This window comes from Eptesicus fuscus, chromosome 6 (genome assembly GCF_027574615.1).
Source record: "Eptesicus fuscus isolate TK198812 chromosome 6, DD_ASM_mEF_20220401, whole genome shotgun sequence".
Classification (NCBI taxonomy): domain Eukaryota; kingdom Metazoa; phylum Chordata; class Mammalia; order Chiroptera; family Vespertilionidae; genus Eptesicus; species Eptesicus fuscus.
Genome location: NC_072478.1, coordinates 24,605,308 through 24,612,997, shown reverse-complemented (window position 1 = coordinate 24,612,997; position 7,690 = coordinate 24,605,308). Strand labels below are relative to the sequence as shown.

Below are 7,690 nucleotides of genomic sequence, written 5' to 3'. Positions count from 1 at the left end.
AGCCACTTCATAATACTAAAGGGAGCAATCCAACAAGAAGAAATAACTCTGGTAAACATATATGCACCCAATACTGGAGCACCCAAATACATAAAAAAAAAACTCCTGGAGGATATCAAGGGAGAGATAAACAGCAATACAATCATAGTAGGAGACTTTAATACACCACTATCACCACTGGACAAATCCTCTAAACAAAAAATCAACAAAGAAACATCGATCCTAAATGACTCACTAGGCCAGAAGGAATTAATTGACATCTTCAGAACATTTCACCCCAAAGCCACAGAATACACATTCTTCTCAAGTGCACATGGGTCATTTTCAAAGATAGACCATACATTGGGTCACAGGCAAAGTCTCTTCAAATTCAAGAAGATAGAAATCATATCAAGCATCTTCTCAGATCACAGTGGCATAAAACTGGAAATAAACTACAATAAAAACAATCCAAAAAAATCAAACACATGGAGACAAAATAGCATGCTATTAAACAATGACTGGGTTACCAGAGAGATCAAAGAATAAATAAAAAACATCATAGCAACAAATGACAATGAAAACACACCAATCCAAAATCTATGGGACAAAGCAAAAGCAGTCTTGAGAGGGAAGTTCATAGCTCTACAAGCCTACTGCAAAAAACAAGAAACAATGGTAATAAATTAAATAACTCTACAACTCAACGAGTTAGAAAAAGAGCAACAAGAAAAGCTGAGGTGAGCAGAAGAAAGGAAATAATAAAGATCAGAGCGGAGAAAAACGACATAGAGACCAAAAAGACAATACAAAAAAATCAACAAAACCAAGATCTGGTTCTTTGAAAGGATAAACAAGATTGATGAACCTCTAGCCAGGCTCACCAAGAAGCAAAGAGAGAGGACCCAAATAAACAAAATCAGAAATGGAAGAGGAGAAATAACAACAGACCCCACCGAAATACAAAGGATTGTTAAAAAATACTATGAACAACTCTATTCCAATAAACTGGAAAAACTGGAGGAAATGGACACATTCCTAGAAAGATACAACCTCCCAAAACTCAATCAGGAAGAATCTAAACTCCTCAATAGGCCAATAACTATGGAAGAAATTGAAGCAGTCATCAAAAGGCTTTCAGCAAACAAAAGGCAGGGGCAAGATGGCTTCACAGGGGAGTTTTACCAAACATTCAATGAAGAATTAAACCTATCCTCCTCATACTATTTCAAAAAATTCAAGAGGAAGGAACACTTCCAAGCTCTTCTATGAAGCCAGCATCACCCTAATACCAAAACCAGAGAAAGACAACACAATGAAAGAGAATTACAGGCCAATATCCCTCATGAACATAGATGCCAAAATCTTCAACAAAATTCTAGCAAATTGGATCCAGCAGTACATCAGAAAGATCATACACCATGACCAAGTAGGATTTACCCCAGGGATGCAAGGATGGTACAATATCCGCAAATCAATAAACCTGATACATCACATAAACAAATTGAGATATAAAAATCACATAGTCATATAAATTGATGCAGAAAAAGCATTTGACAAAATACAACATCCTTTCCTGATAAAAACTCTCAGCAAGGTGGGAATATAAGGGTCATAACTCAACATAATAAAAGTCATATATGATAAACCCACAGCCAACACATACTCAATGGGCAAAAACTAAAACCACTTCCCCTAAGAACAGGAACAAGACAGGGATGCCCACTCTCACCATTCCTGTTCGACATAGTATTGGAAGTATTAGCCATTGCAATTAGACAAGAAGAAGAAATAAAGGCATCCAAATTGGAAAAGAAGAAGTAAAGCTGTCCTTTTTTTTAAAAAATATATTTTATTGATTTTTTACAGAGAGAAAGGGAGAGAGATAGAGAGCTAGAAACATCGATGAGAGAGAAACATCAACCAGCTGCCTCCTGCACACCCCCCACCGGGGATGTGCCCGCAACCAATGTACATGCCCTTGACCGGAATCGAACCTGGGACCTTTCAGTCCGCAGACCGACGCTCCATCCACTGAGCCAAACCAGTTTCAGCTGTCCTTATTTGCAGATGACATGAATTGTACATTAAAAAAAAATGAAAGACTCCATCAAAAAACTATTAGACTTCATAAATGAATTCGGCAATGTAGCTGAATACAATATTAATGCCAAGAAATCTATGGCATTTCTATACACCAATAGTGAACTTACAAAAAGAGAGACTAAAAAAGCAATCCCATTTACCATCGCACCAAAAAAAAATTAAGATATCTAGTAATAAACTTAACTAATGAGGTAAAAGACCTATACACAGAAAACTACAAGACACTGAAAAAAGAGATAGAGGAAGATGTAAACAGATGGAAGAACATACCGTGTTCATGGATTGGTAGAATCAACATCATTAAAATGTCCATACTACCCAAAGCAATCTACAGATTCAATGCACTCCCCATTAAAATACCAATAGCATATTTCACAGACCTAGAAAGAACTCTCCAAAAATTCATCTGGAATAAAAAAAGACCCAGAATAGCCACAGCAATCCTGAGAAAGAAGAATAAAGTAGGTGGGATCTCAATACCAGATTTCAAGCTGTATTACAAAGCCACTGTTCTCAAAACAGCCTGGTACTGGCACAAGAACAGGCATATAGACCAATGAAATAGAATAGAGAACCCAGATATCGACCCAAACCACTATGCTCAATTAATATTTGACAAAGGAGGCATGAACATACGGTGGAATCAAGACAGTCTCTTCAATAAATGGTGTTGGGAAAATTGGACAGATACATGCAAAAAAAAAAATGAAACTAGACCATCAACTTACACCAAACACAAAATAAACTCAAAATGGATAAAGGACTTAAACATAAGACAAGAAACCATAAAAATACTAGAGGAATCCACAGGCAGAGAAATCTCAGACATATGCCTAAGCAAATTCTTCAATACCTCTCCTAGGACAATGGAAACTAAAGAGAAAATAAACAAATGGGACTACATCAAAATAAAAAGCTTTTGCACAGCAAAAGAAACCATCAACAAAACAACTAGAAAGCCCACTGTATGGGAGAACATATTTGCAAATGTTATCACTGATAAAGGTTTAATCTCCAACATTTACAGGGATCTTACACAACTTAATAAAAGAAGATAAATCATCCAATAAAAAAAATGGGCAAAGGACCTAAATAGAATATTTTCAAAAGAAGACAGAAGACCAAGAGACATATGAAAACATGCTCAAAGTCACTAATTATCCGAGAGATGCAAATCAAAATGACAATGCAGTACCATCTCATACCTGTCAGAATGGCTATCATCAACAAATCAACAAACGACAAGTGCTGTCAAGGATGCAGAGAAAAAGAAACCCTCGTGCACTGCTGGTGGGAATGCAGACTGGTGCAGCCACTGTGGAGAATGGTATGGAGTTTCCTCAAAAATGGAACTCCCATTTGACCCAGTAATCCCACTTCTAGGAATAAATTCCAAGAAAGTAGAAACACCAATCAGAAAGGATATATGCACCCCTATGTTTATAGCAGCACAATTCACCATAGCTAAGATTTGGAAACAGCCTAAGTGCCCATCAGCAGATGAGTGGATTAGAAAACTATGGTACATCTACACAATGGAATACTACACTGCTATAAAAAAGAAGGAACTTTTACCATTTGCAGCAGCATGGATGGACCTGGAGAGCATTATGTTAAGTGAAATAAGCCAGGCAATGAAAGAAAAATACCACATGATCTCACTCGTTTATGGAAAACAAAGAACATTATAACCTGATGAACAAAAAGATAGATACAGAGGTAGTAAAGCACCGAACAGACTGTCAAATTACAGCGGGAAGGCTGGGGAGTGTTGGGGAAGGGGGGAAAGAGATCAACCAAAGGACTTGTATGCATGCATATAAGCACACCAATGGACACAAGACACTGGTGGTGTGGGATGAGGGCACGCGACAGGGGGCTGGGGAGGCTGGGGAAGGTCATTGGGGGGGAAAAAGGAGATATATGTACTACTATATGTAATACTTTAAACAATAAAAAATTTTAAAGAAAAAAAGAATATATGTATACAAAGGAAATTACATTTTAATATACAGTTGAATTGCATGAGTCCACTTACACACAAATATTTTTAAAGATAACTTTATTGAAATATAATATACAAAAAATTGCAAATATTTAGGGTATACAATTTGATGGGTTTGGACATATGAAAACACTCATGAAACTATTACCATAATCAAGGTAATAGACATATCCAACACCTCCCAAAGTTTCCTCATGTCTCTTTTGTGTGTGGGGGAGAATGCCACTTAACATGAGATTTACCCTCTTAAATTTTGCAATGGACAATTCTATAAACTATAGGCACTATGTTGTACAGCAGAGCTCTAGAATTTACTCATCTAACATAACTAAACTTAATACCCATTGAACAATAACTCTCCAAATGCCCAACCTCTGGAAACCCACTGTTGTATTATGTGCTTCTGAGTTTGAACATTTTAGTAATTTTTAAATAAATATATAGTCAGCCCTCTATATCCCCATTTCACATCTGCATATTCAACCAAAACACCATTTTCAATCCATGGGCCAACTGTATGCATTAATCTTTGCCAATTTATAGAAGGGACTTACGCATCTATAGATTTTGGTATCTAGTGGGGGTCCTGGAACCAATCTCCTCCAGATGCTGAGGTACAACTGGAGTTAAGTTTTTGAAGAGTTCAAAGTTATAAGAAGTATATCAGGCAATCTTGACCTAGATTTTTAACTGTGCAAGATGGGTGTCAGTGCCTCTAACATCCACATTGTTCAGTTGTATAGCATTTAGAAAATAATTTTAGGAAATACATGAATATGGCATGCCTAGGAAGATATCTGACAATAAATGTGCCAAACCTTCATATAAAAATATATAAAACTTTACTGAGGTACATTAAAGAATGCTTAAATAAATGTAGATACTGAGTTGATGGCCTAAAAGATTTAATAACATAAAGATGTTGACTCTACCAGTACTGATTCAATTAAATTCCAGGTATACCAGAATGATATTTTGTGGACCTCTGCAAGCTTACTATTAAATGCATATGAAGAAATAAAGAGCACAGCCCTGGCCAGTGGTGCTCAATGGTTAGAGTGTTGGCCCACCCACCAAAGGGTCGTGGGTTCAATTCCTGATTGGTCAATGGCATATACCTGGTTTGCAGGTTTGATCCCCGGCCCGCTAGGGGCTCATGCAGGAGGCAACCAATTGATGTGTCTCTCACATAGATGTTTCTCTCTCCCCACCCCCACCACTCTATCCCTTCTACTCTCTCTAAATATCAATGGAAAAATACTCTCAGGTGAAAAATATCCTCGGGTGAGGATTAATGAAAAAATAATTAACTACAGACTAGTCAACTCAAGGGAAACAGCAGCAGCGTTGCAGAGGGGTACAGCTGGGCCTTAATCCCTGACCAGGACCCACAGTTCAAGGGTCCCTGTGCAGCACAGAGTTTTGCCATTGTTGGGAGAGAGGGAAACTGCTGAGCGAAGGTCGTGACAGCAGAGAGGAGCAGAGGCACCTCATGGGAAACAAACTGACTTGTTGTCTGAAGTCCAATGCCAGCCCCAATCTGGGTCCACACTCCGAGTAGTGAAGCCCGACAATGAGTCTGAGGTCTATGAGGTGGAGACCAGGACTCAGTGGCAGTTCACTCAGCCCCAGATGCCCTGGAGCCTGCCAAGTTGAGTTTGGGAGCCTTCCAGGGCTACTATGTGAAGCACCTTAGCAACCAGGAGATGCCCAAAGAGTTACCTTTAGAATCAAACCCTTCTGACCACCCAAAGGCAAGCACAATTTTTCTGAACAAATCTGAAATGGATGAGCAAGAAAAGAGGAACTACCTAAATCATGTATTTCCAGTGTGCCTTACTAAAAAGTATAGCTAACTCATGCTCAACAATATTCCTACATGACAGCACAATCAGCCAGCCTAATTTTAGAACCATAGTCCAATGTGTGGCCTTAGAAATATATTTCCTCATAAAAAACAGAGATAGATTGTTTTTTGGCCTTTTGCCTAAGATAAAGCATAGATATCTGTTCTTATCAGTTTAACATCTGACCCATTCTCTATCTGAATGGATTTTGGGAGGAGAGATATGGAATCGGAGCTTGTTCCATCCATGCCGTGCATCCACCTGGCCAGGAATGGTGCAATGCCCTCAGGAACAAAAAAGAAGAACAGAAAAGAACAGAGCTGGAAGTAGATATGTTTGATGAAAGAACACACCCATTCATACGAGAAATGATTCCAGAGGATACTTTAAGCATAATCCTAAACCCAAATTTATATACAAAATATTTTCATATTGTTTTCAGAGCCACACAGCTAACAGCTAACTGTGCAATGGACTGATTTACTTGGAAAGGCATTTGAGTTATGCCAAGATTGACGTTTGTCCCACTATCTGGAAAAGGATTCTTTTGGGAGCCATTATTCTTGCCTACAAGTTTTGGGACAATCGGGCTATATGGAAGGTGGACTACTGCCAGGTCCTCAAGGACATAATTACAGATGGAGACATAAATTTTGCCTACAAAACAAAGCCTGGTGGAGAAGTCCCGCCTGCACCAGACAATCCCAGGAATTAATCACTCCAAGAACAAGCATAATTTCTAGGTGATCATCATCTCAAAATTGACCATTAGTCCTGGCCATGGAAAAAAGCACATTCAGTAAGCAGGCAGGTCAGAGTACACCTCTGTGAAACTGCAGAGGTCCCAACTGGGCCAAGTTTGGTGCTCTATGGCAAACTGCCTGCTTCTGAAGAAGAAAGTGTTAGTTAGAGACAGTCCAGGTGAAATACTAATTGCTACTTAGAAAATGGAAGCAGAAAGAACTTCAGGCCTAAATAAGCACCAGAGGCACATCGGTTAGCCTCCGTGATAGGAGGATGTTCACCTATTCCACTTAAGGACAGACCTCAGTTTCAGGTCAGCTGTGCCAGCCAGGTGAGGCGTGCACTCCCTGGGACTATGTGCTGGTGGATATATTTGATAAAGGGAACACATCCTTTATGTGTTATTTCAGAGGATACTTTAAGCATGAGCCTAAACCCAAATTTATGTCACTTAGGGCCACCCCAAGCAGAAGCTTCTCATTAAACCTTTGAATTTTCCTTCATACTAGAGACCTAAAAATGGCTGAAAAGTATTATCAAGATGTGAAGAAAGTAACACAGAAACTAGATGGACTGTAGGGGAAGATAATAGTTAAAAAACAAAACAAACAAACGAAAAAAACACAGAGCTTTCCTTCATCACAGTCAGAATAACTTTGCAGAAGCTCACAGATTCTTCACAGAAATTTTAAGGATTGACCCAAAAAATGCAGTGGCCAACAATGCCTCCATGTATCGGCTCCACGTTAGCAAACTCAATAACTCCCTGGGGACAGCTTGAGGCATCAAGTACTCAAAAAATTAAAAATATCAGAGAACACATTGAAGCTCCATCAGTGTGATTCAATGGTTGAATGTCGACCCATCCACCAAGAGGTCACTGGTTTGATTCCTGGTCAGGGCACATGCCCCAGTTGTAGGATCGATCCCCAATAGAGGGAGTGCAGGAGGTGGCCAATAGATTTCTATCTCTTTCCCTTCTCCCTCTTCCTTCTTCTAAAATTTAAAA

The 7,690-nt window shown here is 38.9% G+C and overlaps 2 pseudogenes; both read left to right on the top strand.

The window, feature by feature from the left end:
• The first annotated feature begins 5,582 nt into the window (after positions 1–5,582).
• LOC129149413 (cyclin-Y-like protein 1) overlaps positions 5,583–7,690 on the top strand; it is a 46,475-nt pseudogene continuing 44,367 nt past the window's right edge.
• Positions 6,058–6,222, top strand: LOC114228501 (U2 spliceosomal RNA; annotated as a pseudogene).